The sequence below is a fragment of the Capsicum annuum genome, chromosome 8 (assembly GCF_002878395.1).
Source record: "Capsicum annuum cultivar UCD-10X-F1 chromosome 8, UCD10Xv1.1, whole genome shotgun sequence".
Classification (NCBI taxonomy): domain Eukaryota; kingdom Viridiplantae; phylum Streptophyta; class Magnoliopsida; order Solanales; family Solanaceae; genus Capsicum; species Capsicum annuum.
The window spans coordinates 34,712,996-34,732,019 of NC_061118.1; positions in this window are offsets into that span (position 1 = coordinate 34,712,996).

A 19,024-nucleotide genomic window follows, 5' to 3' on the forward strand; every position below is an offset into this window, starting at 1 on the left:
TGTGAAAAATTATTTTTAAATAATTTTTTTGAGCAAAAATGATTATTAATTTAATATGAAGAAAATTTTAATTAAAAGATAATACATGGCAAGAAAACATCAGTTACAAATATACAAGTGGAAATGGTCTTAACAAAAAGAATAAGGACAAAAATAAAAATATTTAATAAAAGAACATCATCAATCCTTGTGAGAACTACCGAAAATTGAGATCCTCCCTTATATATAGTAGTAAATTGTATTCATTTTTAGTATTGTTAACACTGTTTGCAACAAACTTTATAGTGACAGAAATAAATTGCAGTCACAATGCAAATAAAATATGAAAAATAAGAATTTTATTGATAAATGATATGAATATAATTTTGTTTTTTCCTTGATTCTTCTTTCTTGATTTTTCTCTGTAATTCAAAGACCGTTAGTAGCGTATTTCTCGAATGTAGGAAAATTTAAATTTGATATGAATTTTTAACGTATTTCTCGAATGTAAAAAAATTTGAATCTGATACGAATATTTTTTGTAATTCGAGGGTCGTTAGTAGCATATTTCTAGAATGTAAGAAGATGTAGATTTGATATAAATTTTCTTCGTAATTCGAAGGCCGTTAATAGCATATTTCTTGAACGTAAAAATATTTGAATTTGATCTCCATGAAAGGAGGGTTTATGGATCTTCTTGATGTATTTGATTATCAAAAAGAGAGTGATAATATTCTATGAGTTTATGAAATAATCGGGAGATGATTAATCTCTTTATTAAGGGATTAGAGTAGAGTAGCCACCAAGTTAGGTTTAGCGTAAAATAACCTCCAACAACTCTAACAAAAATTAAATTCTTATTGTGGAGTTCACAAAATTATGATGTCTATAAATGCTTTCTATAGTCAGACGTTATGACTATACAAAATCCTTTGCTGAAATATCAAAATACAATTATTTTTCTTTTTCGATATGATGAATGAAGTACGCGTTAATTTAGACGATCACTTAGATCAAGTCATTTGTGCGGCGTACCATGAAATCATAAAACTACATCAAGCTAGGAGAAGAGAAAAGCATTAACTAAAATACCATAGTTAGCATATTTCCATGGATAAGATTCAAAAATTAAAAATGATCTATATGTAACGTAACTTATCTCTTTCATGATAGAAATTCTATTTTTGAAAAAGTGTAATAATATCATAAATGAAATCTTAAAGATAAAAAATATTTTGGTCATCTTTTATATTCATGACATAGTTGTGTTATTTTTTTAATGTGGCGACATATTTTGATTGCCAACTCATTATAAGGATAGAAAATATCTTTGCTTAACTCAAAATATATGAAATTCTTTGCTGAAATATCAAAATATAATTATTTTTCTTCTTTGAGATGACGAATGAAGTATGTGTTAATTTAGTGGAGTCACTTAGCTCATGCCATTTGTGTGGTGTATCATGAAATGAGAAAACTGCATCAAATAAGGAGAAGAGAAAAACAATAACAAGAATACCATATTTAGCATAATTCCACGGATATGATTTGAAAATTAAAAATACCATATTTATGATCACTTTTTGTATTGGAAAAAATGTGTGAAAAATATTTGTAATCAGGAAAAAATTGCAGTTACGCACCCTGAACTTTGTGGCAGTCCTATGATTCCCTAGACTGTTTTTTACCTTATTTAACTGGAAAACATTTGCCCCTTGTCAAATATTTTTTTACACGCTTAATGTGAGTGAAATACACACAGTGATTCAAGTGGTCAAATATATGACAATTAAATAAGATAAAAAATAGTCAAGGGAGGTCATAGAACCTGCGCAAAGTTAACAATGCGCAACTGCAAATTTCGTCAAAGTATAGACATTTTTCACACCTTTTTTCCTTTTATATTCATGATATGGTTGAGTTATTTTTTTAATGTGACGGCATATTTTGATCTTCAACTTGTTATAAAGGATAGAAAATATCTTTGCTTAATCCAAAATATACAAAATATTTAGCTGAAATATCAAATTACAATTACTTCTCTTCTTTGAGATGATGAATGAAGTCCGTGTTAATTTTGTGGAGTCACTTAGCTTATGTCATTCATGTCGGGTGTACCATGAAATCATAAAAATACATCAAGCAAGGAGAAGATAAAAGCAACAACAAAAATACCATATTTAGCATAGTTTCACGGATAAGATTCAAAAATTAAAAATGATCTATACGAAGCGTAACTTTATCCCTTTCAAGATAGAAATCCTATTTTCAAAAAAGTGAAATAACATCATAATGAAATCTTAATGATGGAAAATATTTTGATCACTTTTTATATTCATGACATAGTTGCGTTATTTTTTTAATGTGGCAGCATATTTTGATCGCCAACTCATTATAAGGATAGAAAATATCTTTGCGTAATAAAAAATATACGAAATCCTTTGCTGAAATATCAAAATACAATTTTTTTTTCTTTGAGATTATGAATGAAGTATGTGTTGTTTTAGTGGAGTCACTTAGCTCATGTCATTCGTGCGATGTACTATGAAATCAGAAAATTACATCAAACAGGGAGAAGAAAAAAGCAATAACAAGAATACCATATTTAGCATAATTCCACAAATAAGATTTGAACGTGAAAATGTTTGTATGTAACGTAACTTTATAGAATTCCTATTTTCGAAAAAGTGAAATAACATCAAAAATGAAATCTTAAAGATAGAAAGTATTTTGGTCGCTTTTTGTATCGAGAAAAATTTGTGAAAAATACGTGTACTTAGGCAAAATTTACAGTTACGCACTCTGAACTTTGTGGGGCTCCTATGATTACCTAGACTATTTTTCACCATATTTAAAGAACATATATTTGCCCCTTATCAAATATTTTTTTATGCTTTTAATTGCGTGAAATACATGCATGTAATGCCCCGAAATCTAATTCCTGGGATGCTACATGGTACTCTGAACTACAAGTAGTCCTGAACTAACCTGGCTGCCTTTTCTAAATCTGCTTCTCAAAATAAGGGAATCTGAATACAAAATAATGATAAATGCGGAAAACTATCTGAATGATCTGAGTATATCTAAAAATACTAATCACATCAATCTGATAAATCAAATACTGAAAGATTTGAATATGACAACTGAGATCTATGACTGAATCTAGTAGTCTGACAAGCCTCTACTAACGGAATCTAGAGAGCCACTGGGACAGGCCCCAGCTGACTCAAACTATCTGAAATGAATAAAGGAACATCTACTAATAATCTAAAACATGAAAAACTAAGTCCCCGAAACTATGAGGACTCACAACTGCAGGGATATAAATGAGATGCTCGAAAATCACTGTCGCAACTGAGACTGAGCACCTGAACCTACATTTTGAAACAATGTAGCACATAGACATATATGTGGATCAGTAATTTGAGGATGTACTGAGTATATAGGGGTGCATGCAATAAGTAAGAAAACAATATATCACAATTTATAAAATTATGCATGCTAAATGTAAATGACTCACATAGCTTGAGTAAATCTAAAATCTAAAATCATCAATCATGAATAATAAAGCATGTAGTATAGATCTCGTGAGTCATTACACTTAGTTCTAAAAGTTGTATTGTCTTCTTGTTCTCAAATCATGTAAGCTAAATGAAGTCTAAAAATCATTCCGCATAGTAAACATTTTATCTCAAGACTTTAAATACTTAAAACTGTTTTAAGAGTGGGGAACATCTATTTGGGAGGTTCTTCTAACCGACATGTACACCATGTGAGCATCCATGGTGTCCCAAGACTAGCCCACGTAAGGTTAGGACTATTCTACCCTTGCTATCAGAATAGAACAATTGAATCTGAGTGATCACAAGTCATCCACGTAGAAGTGGGAATAATTTGAAAATCTGTACTTACGGTGGTACGTATTCTGTGGAATATAGGGCACGCTAATCCCACACTTTTCGCTCGGTGCTAAATACTACTCCCAATCTTATGCAGAAAATCTTAAGAAAATCCACTTTAAAAGTAATCTAATGGTTTATAATGAAAACCAACTATACCTGTAAAGTGGATTTCAAATCAATTCTGAGACCAAAAGGTCAAATCTTTCTCAATAATCTGAAAACATTCTAATCACGGGGTGCTTGTAGCAAAAAAATTCTCAAACATCACAATCTTAAATAGGGATTAATGACCCATGTATCAATCTCATAATAAAACATCTCAAAATTCATGCTTGATAATATAAGTATTCATAATTCATCATAAAATCTGAAAATTTCAGTAATAAGCATAATATGAACATACTCGTGTAATTCAATCTCTAAATCATTGAAAATCTCATAATCTCATGAATAGCAACATAGGGTATAAACCCAGCTTCAATTTCATAGGAAAACATGTAAAATCAAATTAACTCTCGTAATAAAAATCAAACTTTGGGCACAAGGACAAAAGGAATGTCCTTGTTCATAACCCCACATACCTTGGATGATGAACAAGCTTGGTTTAAGATGCTATTTGTGTCTTTGAAGGTTGATTCTTGGGATTCTTGGTATGCCAATCTTGAATCTTGAACTTAATTGAAAAAAGAATGGTGAAATCTTTGAGAATTGGATCTTAGACTGAAAACCCTAAGGTTTGTTCTTGAGAGAAACTGAGAGAAAGTAACTATATTTTGGTTAATAGTGGTTGAATATCGTGTTTTTGGGTCTAATAAATGGTGGGAATTGACCCAAATACCCTTCTTGGATGCGAAATTGGAAATTAAAATTTCAGATGTGTGCTATGAACCGTGTGTCGTATGCTCTGGTCCACCCGACTAGAGCGTGCATCGTATGCTCTATCGGATGATGCCAGGGGTGGACTGGATCATGCGACGCACGCATATCGCATTATGCTACTGGTTTGGGCATCCAAATATGCCCTAAACGGGGTCCAAAAAATTCGAAACTCACTCGAGACGTACTCTTAACTTTCCCCATGATGAATCAATTTAAAAATCAACTATTGGAGTTCGAAAAGGTCGGAAATAAAATCCTCAAAGTTTGAAGGCTTATGGAATGACTAATTCCCAACACTTAGCCAACTTTTCTAAGTGTGAAACTTCTCTTGGCATGCTTTAAAAGAGCTTAGGCGATGAGGATTTTTGGCGGGGTCTTACAATGCAGTGATTCAAGTGGCCAAATATATGCTTACTAAATATGATAAAAAATAGTCTCAGGGGGACATAGGACCCTCGAAAAATTTAGAATACGTAACTACAAATTTCTCCAAGTATAAATATTTTTTTATAATACCCCGTACTTTTTCCTAGCTTGAAATCATCTCAAGAATGTTAGAAACTTACTTTGAAAGATGAATCCATTTTTGTACACATAAAATCTTTAAGATTTTTACTTTTTGTCACGTGGAAAATTGAATAAGCTTTCCATCGATACCAATTTCATCAAAATCCGACATCGAAAGAGAAAGTTATTGCCAAAATACAGAAGACAGTAAACTGCCCAGGTGCGATGGTAGAGGCTGACAGACCGTCGTTCCCACGCCATCGCAGAGAGGAAGTGAGACCACCTTCAGTCTAAGAACGACGGCCCAGTCCGACGGACCATCAAGCTAGCGACGGACCGTCGCTCAGGCCGTCGTAGGGGAGACAGTGAACCCCCATTCTGCCCAGGTGCGACGGTCAGGACCGACGGACCATCGACCCCGTGATGGACCGTCACACCCACCGTCCCACATCCCGTTCTATTATATTAAAGCCGTTTTTAAAAGGGTACTTGGATCTTTTTCCACTCGATTTAACCCCTAATTACACCCGACCACAACTCATTAGTTCATTATTCTTTTACAACAACAAAATAGGGTTTCTCCCAAGGATCAATCCCCAAGGACATGAAACCCTAGGTGCTTAATTACAAGCTAAGAATTCAAGTTTTCCATCATAGATCTTCAAGAAATTATTCACCCAAGTATGCATAGTGTTCATTCATGGACTCTTTTTGTCCATGAAGCCTACAAATCTCTTTTCAAAGTTCACGTGTATGGATTGTTATGAATTTCATGTTGGGTTTGCTTTTGTTCATGTTGATAATGACCAATTGAATTCTATTCCATGTTTAGTGATAAATCTTAAGTAGAATTGATTATTATAGGTGTAGTTTCATGTGAATCCATGATTAAACCCTTGAATGGTGAAATTAGAATTGAATCATGATGTTTACTTGTTGTGTAATGTTGTCTACATATACTATGCTCACCATGTGTTTGATTAAATGCTTAGATGAAGGAAAAGTGCCCTACTAGTATGATAATATGAAATCCCCATTCATGTACAAGTTCATGCATGTCAAAGTGTTTGATAAAATGCCTTAGTCAATGAATTATGAATGTAAGTGTAGCCATTGTGGTACTTTAGAACTTGTACTCTATGAATATTCTAACTTATTATATTATGAACTGTTGATGTGATTATGTATTCAAGAAAGTCATACTTTGTCAGTTTACTTTCATCGAGTCCTGGGGGTACTGTACCCAATAATTTAGTTGTATGCCTAGAGCCTATGTCATGGTTTTCAAGATACTCTCAGTCAAGCCACGTTTAGTAGAATTCTGTCAGTCTCATGACTTAGGAAAACTCAGTAACTCTAGTAAATCTCAGTCATTTATCAGACCTCAATAATATTTCTTCAGTCAACAGAACTCAATTAACTCAGTCCAGTTAGTTCAGTTAATCATGTTCAATGTCTATTCAGATGGGAGTAGAAATTAGCACCGAGTGAATCCAAGGATGGGAACTCACCTGTTATATGAGGGTGTGATTCTTAGAAGCAATCCTTGCATTCCAGAACTATGTAGCCAGCATAGGTTGAGACATCTTAGCCTACTATATGAGGGTAGATGAGGTGGTTTAACCTATTATATGAGGGTTCCCACCATTCTCACTAGAGTTACCTGCTATACGAGGGTTACTCATAAATTATCCTTACCAGTGGCATGGTATTAACACCCTTCCAATCAGGGCACGGATTAGACCCCAATTTAGCTATAATGCATCAATTGGGGCATGGTGGTTAGATAACTACTTCCCACAGTTTCAATATCAGTATCAGTTAAAGAACTCAGATAGTTCTTCAGATTTTGGGACTGTCAGATACAATTAAGTCAGATACAGTACGTGACTCAGCTAGTTCCATCAGATTCAAGACTGTCAGATATAGTCACTCATGTTATCAGTTATATCAGACATCAGAACTCAGTTATCAGTCATATTAGTTATTAGTAAATTCATGTTATCACAATTTTAGATATAGTTACTATGTATTCATGCATGTATTCTCACGCTTATATTAGTTAGTTAGCCAGTATTGTTCATGCATATGAACCCCATGCATTCAGCCTACCTCACATGCATACCAGTACATTCAAAGTACTGATACATTTGCGCTATGGTATCTTATACCATAGGTTCAGAAGCACGAGCTCCAGAGCATCAGCAGCATCCCAGTCTCAGCATCAGAGTAATCAGTGAGTCCTTATCCTTCGAGGATGTGATCATTCCTTTATAATCTCATTAATTAATTTATTAGTTGGAGTTAGTTGGGGAGATGTGTCACGACCCAAATGGCTATGCGTGGCACCCATTCTAATCTTCATATGGGAGGAACATCTAAACCGAACCATTACCCAAACACTTAGTCAACCTATGCTGGCTACATAGTTCTGGAATGCAAGGATTGGGTACCACGCCAGTACGTTTATATTCAAACAAACTACTTACTAAAATTCCCAACACCTGAAAGTCATCGTACATGAACTACTAACAAAGATCATATCTAAAGTGATATCCAAAAATAAAGTAAATAAAGAATGTTTCATTGCCCATGGACAAGAACAAATAAGATGACCCATGGCAGCTTGGAGACGGAGTGCTCACCTTTGGATCAAGATCTGCTATCAAACTCTAGGGGTGAGATCATGTCGGAGCCTAGAACACTTTTTGCACTCAACAAAAAAGAGTACAGAGTAGTATCAGTACAAACCACAATGTACTAGTAGGTATCATAGGCCAACTCAATTTAATAGCAAGTACACAACATAAATCAAATAACAAGTAGACAGGCATCGTCACACAATAAATATTCAATGAATCAACACTCCAACAACAACAGGTCAAACAATGCTCACAAACAAGCCACATAACCATCAAGAGTATCAACCATACTGTAAACATCCACAGAAATAACACAAATATGTACACACATGCTATGGGACTTATTTTTGCCCAAATAGTCATGACCTGTAGGGAGCAGTCTATATTTATGTACCGTACCGGCGTGGTACCCGATCCAGCATAAATATAAACGTACCGGCATGATAACCGATCCACCATAAATATAAATGTACCAGCGTGGTACCCGATCCAACATAAATATAAATGTACCGGCGTGGTACTCGATCCACCTAATCCAACATAAATATAAACGTACCGACGTGGTACCAGATCCAACATAAAGATAAACGTACCGGCGTGGTACCCGATCCAACATGAATATAAATGTACCGGCGTGGTACCCGATCCAACATAAATATAAACGTACTGGCGTGGTACCCGATCCAACATAAATATAAACGTACTGGCGTGGTACCCGATCCAACATGAATATAAACGTACTGGCGTGGTACCCAATCCAACATAAATATAAACGTATCGGCGTGGTACCCGATCCAACATAAATATAAACGTACCAGCGTGGTACCCGATCTAATATAAATATAAACAAGTATTATCAATATCAATTTACACAACCTCACAGCATGCCACACAATGTACCAAGTTTACAAGTACACTTAAAGTCATAAGACAATTCCATCAAGTCAATTTTCAATAAACATTTATACATGAATCAACAATCCAAACATCAACAATTTCAAGCATGTACGAATACCAATCAACAAGTATCTAATTTAGGAGCATACACACAATTAAGTCAAGTCTAAACTCCCTACCTCCATCGAAGAAACCAAATGCACACTAATTTGCGAGGATCTTGCTCTTCCATAAAGCTTCTGAATAATCAAAATCTGTTCAAATAGATAATCTACATAAGAGTATGAATCTAATGACCCTCGTTTATGATTTTCTTACTCTAAAATCTCTACATCGGCAACTTAATTTCTCTAAGCCTCTAAACCAGAAGCAATATACGGGAAAATAACTTACAGACCCTTGGGCTCATAATACACTAACATGCAGATTCTATCTTTATGCCAATAATTGGCTAATCATTACTCAACATAAAGAAAAAAGTTTACATTATTTTATTCACTAACCAATAGTTTATTATCCTAATCTATCCATTACTTAGTCCACTGAATTTAAAGAAAATGGACAAATTTGCTCAATAAGGTTGTTGCCTCTTCTCTAGTCACTTCTAGTGACTAAAATAAAAAAATCAATAACAAATTTGTTAACCAAATTTAAGCCACTACTATTCAACCTTCCCTTTGCCTCATGCTAAATGCACAATCATCAATGTCATTCATTAGTGGCATCAAATATTCCATTCAATAGACTACAATTTAGCATTACCTGGGTTTCACCGCTAGCACAAAGGAAAAAACGGTAAGCCCGTACCCCTCTTCTCCTAACAGTATGATTTTATTACTATCTATATGGTAAACCCTACCCATTTAAAATTATTCTTTTATTGACCACATAATTAACTAAATTGTGGGTTTTGACCCATCAATTAATAAATACACTAATTATTTTTTAAAAAATATCCCAATCTTTTAATATATCCTCAAAATTTATTCGGAGCCCCATAGAAATAAATCAAATATTAATTTGACTACAAAGTACATTCTGGGCCAATTGAAAATACTACGATACTAATCCAAAACTGTCTCGATCAAAGGTTGATTATTATCGGGTTTAACTTTCTCAACTCAATTACTCCGCTAATGACTTAAATTACTGTTGTGCACCTAAAAGATTAGTACTACTCAACCCGTGAGTCATAAGTCACGTATACAACTGTGATAGCACTAAAATAGGGAAGATGAGAAAATTTTACAAATGACCGGGAGGGTCGTTACATCAGATACCAATTAAACAATTGTCCGTCCCCAAACGACAAACAAGTGACAAGAAGAGGAAACACGTAGTTATCTAAATCATTACAAGATGTGGATACTTGCTACGCATGTCTGCTTCGGTCTCCTAAGTGGCCTCCTTAATAAGATGATTCTTCCACTGGACCTTTATAGACAGAATCTCCTTAGTCCTCAAATTACGGACAACTAAATACCTAGCCGAGCCTACCCATACCCCACCACCCAAACTCGAAAGGTTTAATCAGTATACAATAATACAAGGCATATTTTTCACCCATAAATATGCAACCGTCCTATACTGGCTGATAAATATAGGTGTATACTGGTGATAGGCGATGCGCATGCAGGAATGAATACAAAGTACGCAATCAATACCACAACTTATCATAACTGTCCTCATCAGGACCATCATCATCATAATCAACCTTCGGCTTTGTCGGATATCAACACATCATCAATATTATCTTCCGGCCTTGCCAGGTATCAACATATTATAAATTATCCTTCGGCCTTGTCGGGTATCAACATCATCATGACAGTATCCTCCGGCCTTGTCGGGTATCAATATCATCATAATAGTATCCTCCGGCCTTGCTGGGTATCAACATATCATCATAGAGTCATTACTGAATAACATACACTTAAATACTCATAAAATAGTCATATCACCATAGAATATCTATCTAGTCAATACTTCCCAACTACTCGTTATTAGATAACCAATAGTTATTACAATAGAATCACTAGTTCACTAGTCATCACGTAACCTCTAGTTATTAGTCTAAACATTATCCTTCACATTATCCTTATTCACCTATGCTAAACTCGACCTCAACATAAGTCACGCATTAACCATCTCTAGATACCATGTTTCAACTAAGCATGCCATCACCAGTATCTAATCAATAAAGTCATAAGCAATATATTGCATCTTCCTCCGTCCCATATTGGAGAGATGTGTATACAAACATATATGTATTCATAAACTGTAATTGTATCCTTTACACTGATAAACACTTCTCGAATATTCATTCATTATCATAACACAACCCTTGACTCATTAATTCACCCGAAATAGTCACAACATCATAATCACGGCCATAGGGCAATATTCATATCCAAAACTCATATCGAGAAATCATATTTATAAGTCGTAGTATATATCTAATCATCTCACATATAGGAGGTATCTCACATATTAGAGGCATAATATAGATAAACATGTAATCATCTGTAGAATATCTTATATCGATATGTCATACATCATGACTACTAGGAATATCACCTCTCTAGGTCAATTTGCATATCTAAGAGGAAATAACATCTCTATAGGTCAATCATCAAGTCTAAGAGGAAATAACATCTCTAAATGTCCAATATCCCTTCCACAGAAAGTATCATAACTACAACTCAAAAGCCACAATCTAGGAACATCAATACAAGTTACGAAGTAACCTTATTCTAAGGTTTACTAGCCTCATCTATGTCTAACATCCAGAACTTATTCCACAAGGCTTAACACAAGTTTAGGCCTAAGTGGGCAAGACGATCCCACTTTTAATCCTCAATTTCCATAAATAGGCACACTATACCCCAAACTAGGCTAAGGTATCTAGTTCATCTTCTAAATGTCAAGTAAGCCATATTCAAGCCTAAGATAGAAACTTTGACTAGAACCAAGGTACTTAAATCAACTCTACCCAACTTACAGTTTCAAGACTACCACACTAGCCCAATAAGGCTAAATATACAAATCATGCTTCAATTACTAAAACCACATCCCAAACATAGGTTTACATCATAGCCACGCCATAACTAATCTAAACTAGAGAGCAAAAGCAATAGGATTGAAAAGAGGTAGAAATATGCCATTTCACGGGTCCCACAAATCAGAGCCTACATCACATTATTCTCCACAATATTGTTAATATCCATCTAATCATCATACCTTAACCACTCAACAAGAAATATCCACCAAGTATCACTCAAGAAAATATCAATCATGCCATTTAATAATTTATTTGTTCTCCCATTCAGGGTCATCACTAATTATTTTATGAATATAACTAAGCCATTTGATTTTGCATTGCCACTATCCAGAAAATTACTATGCTCTAAAATTGTCATATATTAGCTAACTTTGTGGGTCATGCAAATGTATAATTCAACCACAAGGTCAAGTCAATAATAATTTATCTTCTCAAAATTTTTCCTAATGCATAAATCCACAGCTACAACTTATGTCCTGACAATCACTAACTCAATATATTTCGATGACAAACACTTCATGGTCAAGCCAAACCTCTCTTATATCACTAACACCAATTTAAGATATATAGAGTCACTCATATTTCTACCTAACAATATTTTTATTATGGGTTTTACTTAACTCTTAATCACCTCAAGAGTGGTCTCCACACCACTAGCACATAAGCAAGGCCAAACAAAATAAATTGATTATAGATCATTGACAGTCTCATCACAAATATCACATTCCAGACAAGTCATCGATCAAATTTTATAGGTATCAACAACCTTTTCTAGTTTTTATCATTTTTATTTAAAACTCATTATTTTGCCAAACATTAAGAATTTGCTCACATAAGGAACTCAAAGATAATGTCACTTAGTTAGTCCTCACAAGGAACCCATTATAGTTTCAATAATAGAACTGCACAAAAATTCTAAATACAGTCTAAATGGCCGGACCACACAAGGATCCCCAAATAATACCAAATAATAGAACTATACAAGAGTTCAGCCACAACACCATTAACAAGAACCTCTCATTACAAAAAACACATAATACCTCAGTCTTTTACTCATGTCACTTTTTCACCATCTTTTCTCGACATGACATTCTCATGTCATCCTCTCAATTCTCATACCATTAATCTCATCAGTATAATAGTACAAAAAATAAGTAAGCACCATAGAATTTTTAGTTTCACAATAACAAGAAATCAAATAATCCCATTACATTTATCAACAAAAATAGCTTAGTCAATTTTCATCACTTAACAAAAATAATTCACAACAATGATAAAAATATAGCAACGTAGGTTTAGCCAAATATCAAACACAAGCAATTATAAGTTCACAACTTTCACAAGTCTTTACCTATTAACAATAACTTTTAGATCTTATTAACAGATACCAATTAAAATCTCCTAGATTTTTATTCAAAATTATTAAGATACTAATTGGAATTGTCTAGATATCAATTGGATTCAATCTAGTAGTCCAAGATTAGGACGGCACGATGGAGAGAAAGAAAGGAAAATGACTTTTACATGCCTCATAGCCTTACGAAGATTGGGTGTGGGGCCCTACACAACAATCTACGAAACTCTACTTGACATTGCTCTTATTAACAGATACCAATTGGAATGGCCAGATACCAATTAAATTCAAGTAATATCTTGTAAGAAAGAAGAATTTGAATTTTCCTAGTGTCCTATAACCTATCGAAGAAAAGTACAGACGTCTCTGTACTATTTCATAAGACTCTACTAGAAATGTTCTTGTACGATGAGATCGGCGAACTTAGAGCTTTGATACCAACTTTGTCATGACCCAAATGGCCATGTGTGGCACCCACACTAATCTTCCTGTGGGAGGACCATCTAAACCGAACCATTACCCAAACACTTAGTCAATATTACATGATATTATTATAAAATTTAATATAATAAAAAATATCAAAGACTAATTATTATTAATGCAGAAATTCAAACAAACTACATACTAAAATTCCCAAGATCCAAAAGTCATCATACAAAAACTACTAACAAAGATCATATCTAAAGTGATATCCAAAAATAAAGTAAATAAAGAATGTTTCATTGCCCGAAAGATGAACAAGAACAAATAAGATGACCCATGGCAGCCTGAAGACGGAGTGCTCACCCTTGGATCAAGATCTGCTATCAAACTCTAGGGGTGAGATCATGTCGGAGCCTAGAACACTTTCTGCACTCAACAAAAGAAGAGTACAGAGTAGTATCAGTACAAACCACTATGTACTGGTAGGTATCATAGGCCAACTCAATTTAATAGCAAGTACACAACATAAATCAAATAACAAGTAGACAGGCATCGTCACAGAATAAATATTTAATGAATCAACAATACAACAACAACAACAACAGGTCAAACAGTGCTCACAAACAAGCCACATAACCATCAAGAGTATCGACCATACTGTAAAGATCCACAGAAATAATACAACTATGTACACACATGCTATGGGACTTATTTTTGCCCAAATAGTCATGACATGCGGGGAACAATCTATGTTCATGTACCGTACCGGCATGGTACCCGATCCAACATAAATATAAATGTACCGGCGTGGTACCCGATCCAACATAAATATAAATGTACTAGCATGGTACCTGATCCAACATGAATATAAATGTACCGATGTGGTACCCGATCCAACATAAATATAAACGTACCGGCGTGGTACTCAATCTAACATAAATATAAGAAAGTATTATCGATATCAATTTACACAACCTCACAGCATGCCACACAATGTACCAAGTTTACAAATACACTTAAAGTCATAAGACAATTCCATTAAGTCAATTTTCAATAAACATTTATACACGAATCAACAATCCAAACATCAACAATTTCAAGCATGTTTGAATACCAATCAACAAGTATCCAATTTAGGAGCATACACACAATTAAGTCAAGTCTAAACTCCAATTAGACCGTAACCTACCTCCATCGAAGAAACCAAATGCACGCTAATTTGCGAGGGTCTTGCTCTTCCATAAAGCTTCCGAATAATCAAACTCTGTTCAATATATAATCTACATGAGTATGAATCTAATGACACTCATTTATGATTTTCTTACTCTAAAATTTCTACATCGGCAACTTAATTTCTCTAAACCTCAAAACCAGAAGCAATATACGGGAAAATAACTTACAGACCCTTGGGCTCATAATACACTAACATGCAGATTCTATCTTTATGCCAATAATTGGCTAATCATTACTCAACAAAAAGAAAAAAGTTTACATTATTTTATTCACTAACCAATAGTTTATTATCCTAATCTATCCATTACTTAGTCCACTGAATTTAAAAAAAATGGAAAAAGTTGCTCAATAAGGTTATTGCCTCTTCTCTAGTCACTTCTAGTGACTAAAATAAATAAATCAACAACAAATTTGTTAACCAAATTTAAACCACTACCATTCAACCTTCCCTTTGCCTCATACTAAATGCATAATTATCAATGTCATTCATTAGTGGTATCAAAGATTTTCCATTCAATAGACTACAATTAAGCATTACTTGGGTTTTGCTGCTAACACAAAGGAAAAAAATCGTAAGCTCGTGCCCCTCTTCTCCTGACAGTATGATTTTATTGCTATCTATATGGTAAACCCTACCCATTTAAAATTATTCTTTTATTGACCACATAATTAACTAAATTGTGGGTTTTAACCCATCAATTAATAATTACACTAATTATTTTAAAAAAAATATCTCAATCTTTTAATATATCCTCAAAATTTATTCAGAGCCCCATAGAAATAAATTAAATATTAAATTGACTACAAAGTACATTCTGGGCCCATTGAAAATACTATGATACTAATATGAAACTGTCTCGATCAAAGGTTGATTATTATCGGGTTTAACTTTCTCAACTCAATTACTCCGGTAATGACTTAAATTACTCCTGAGCACCTCAAAAAATTAGTAATACTCAACCCGTGAGTCATAATTCTCGTATACAACTACGAAGAGCGCTAAAATAGGGAAGATGAGAAAATTTTACAAACGACCGGGAGGGTCGTTACAACATGTCACATCAACTCCTTATTCAGACAGTTCAATTAGTTAGAGGCTTTTCAAACTATCATGTTAGACAATTTTTTTTGTGGGTATTTCATACCCCATCCATATGTTCTGATTTGTCAGACCTTATGTTACAGTATTGAACGTTATGGCCTTTCAGTTCATGTTTCCGCATTATACAATATATTATGCAGTATTCAAGTACAAATATCAGTTATGGGTTAGCTTGTGGTCCTTCGAGGTCATGAGCATAGTGTTTCGGGTACCAGATTCGGAGCGTTACATTTTCTCACCTTTTTTCCTTTGATATTCATGATATAGTTGCGTTATTTTTTTTAATGTGGTGACATATTTTGATCGTCAACTTGTTATAAGGAAAGAAAATATCTTTGCTTAACCCAAAATATGCAAAATCCTTTACTGAAATGTCAAAATACAACTATTTTTCTTCTTTGAGATGATGAATGAAGTACGTGTTAATTTTGTGGAGTCCATTAGCTTATTTCATTCAAGCGGGGTGTACCATGAAATCAGAAAACTACATCAAGCAAGGTGAAGAGAAAAGTAATAACAAAAATACCATATTTAGCATTGTTGACACCTAATTTTTGCCCACCACAACCAAGTTTAATTTCGAGGTTCTTCGATTTTTAATAAAATCAAAATATTTGTTTCGTCTGAATAGAAACTTTTCAAAAAATATTCATCTGGGAAAGTTTGTCATTTTAAGTGACGATTATACATTATCGTATTCAATTATACGAAATTATGTAATTTTGTTACTTAAATAACTATTTTACGGTATATCAGATTTTAATCAAGGATTATTTTGAAAATAAATTCAAATTGTTGAAATCTTGATTTAAATATGATTTATTCTGAAAAATATTCTATTTGGAGAAATATTTATTCAATTTGATCGAATCAAGAAGCTCAGGATTAAACAAGGTGTAAATTCGTATCGAATTTCGATTTGATTTAGTCAGTTTATTAAATTTGACTCTAATTGAAATCAAATTGACCCCAATTGTAAAGCAATTGACCGATGAGATATTCATCTTGGTTAGAGTTTAAATAAGTTGCCTAAATTATAATCTTAATCCCCAGTTACCATTTCTTAATTGAGATTATTTTAATCCGATTAAATTTAATTTGAGTTATTCTTAATCCAATTAAATTTAATTATGATTATTCTAATATAATTAAATTTAATTAGGGCTAATTAATAACCCAATTAGATTTAATACGGTTTATCAAATAACCCCAATTTAAGGCCTAATTGCTCCAAAACCAACCAGGCACAATTTCACACCACCAACAGCAATTACAACAATTCCACTCGGCCCAAACACATAACCGACCCGGCCCAGCATCAACAATCCCTTTTAGCTCCTTCAGCAGCTTCTAACAACCATTCAATAACATACGACTTCAACTAGCCAAAACCCGACCAAAATTCATCAACTTCGCGACCCAACCCGTCACCTTTAACCCGAAATTTGGCAAAAAAATAGCCTCCCAGCGTCGACCCAACTTTGATCCACCTGTATGGCATGTGTTTCTTATGAAAATGCTAAGAAACTTCTAGAAATTGATGTGTTGGCCTCTCCAACGGTTCAATTCCGCGATTCTCGGATGAGAAGGTACGAATTCGTACAAAGGTGGGTGAATTTCATTGGTTTTAAGGGGGATTTCTAGTTTTCCTCTTCCTATTGGTTGAAACCAATTCAAAATTCTCCCAAGAATCAAAATTTGTACAAGTTTGTTAGCTGGAAATTCCTATCCGAAACTTGAATTCAAAAGATCCTATTTCTTAAGTCCCTAAAATACCCCAATCATTTCTTCTATATAAGAACCCACACTGTTAAGGGATTTTTTTTTGGGGAGTCAAAAATAAGGGTTGAAAGGGGGTGCAAAAATTTTAGGGGGTTCTTCTCTCTTCTTTTCGGGTTAGGTTCGAAAATTGGGTTTTTGGTCGATTTTGGTTCAAAGTAAAAAGATTTTCTAGGGGGAATTTAGGTTGAAAAATTCTGGAAAGAAATAAAGGCGAAGAAAACTTTTTAGAGCATCATCTTCTTTAGTAAAGTTATCTCGCTTCTGCTTCTTTGAAAGCTGATTGTTTAATCGGAAGCCTCGAGGGTTCGTTGATTGATTGTGGGTGTGAGGTGATGAAGACGTCATTTTCTGTTGGCTGCGCATCTCTACCTTAGCTCGTCGTCCCGTTTGCTACTTTTAAATAGGTAAACACACTTTGTTTTCCTCCTGATTTGATCGTTTCCTTCCTCGTGTTTTTTTCCTTTGTAGTTGCTATACTCGTCGTTGTAACTTTGTTTTGCTAGGGGTAGTTGCTGTATCCTTCGCCAAATTATTGTTATCTATTAGGAATTGCTTGTTGTTAGGGGCGATGAACATGTTGGTGCTTTTTGGATAATCGTAATCTTGTTGCTGAATGTTCTTCGTTATATCTCAGCTGTTTGTTTTCTTTTAGGCTTTGGTGATCTCCTTTTATTTTCTACATGACTTAATCTTGTTACCATTTTACGAATCTCTACTTGAACCTCTTTCATTTGATTAAAAGATTGTGTTTTTATTCGATTGTATCAAGTCTTTTTTTTCCTGTTTTGATATGAATAATGTGTTACATTGCAATTTTATGTCCATGAGCTTTCTTTGGAAGAAGTAGTTAAAATACTATAGTTAACGTAGAGAAAAGATTAGGGTGATTTAGAATCAATTTTGTTTGGCATGGGTGCATTGTCTGCTTGAATAGCTTGATTCTAAGGTTATATAAGATTTTTTCCTTAGTGAAAAATGATAGCAAGCTTCAAACAAGTGCATGCTCAGTCCGAAATTGGCAGAATGTTTTCATAATTTCCTTTTATTTATTTGATGTTCGTCCGGAAAAAATCTTTCTTTATAACTGAATCTGCAATTTTCTTCCATCCTTGTTTGAACTACTATCTGAATGTCTTGCTTTAGATATTTTCTGATCGGATTTTTCTCCGAACTTTCCTTTCTTGATTTATTGGTATTTGTTTAATCATTGATATTTGTTTAAAAGATAAGGGGGTAATTTCTCACATTTCTGTAGACTCTCTATAC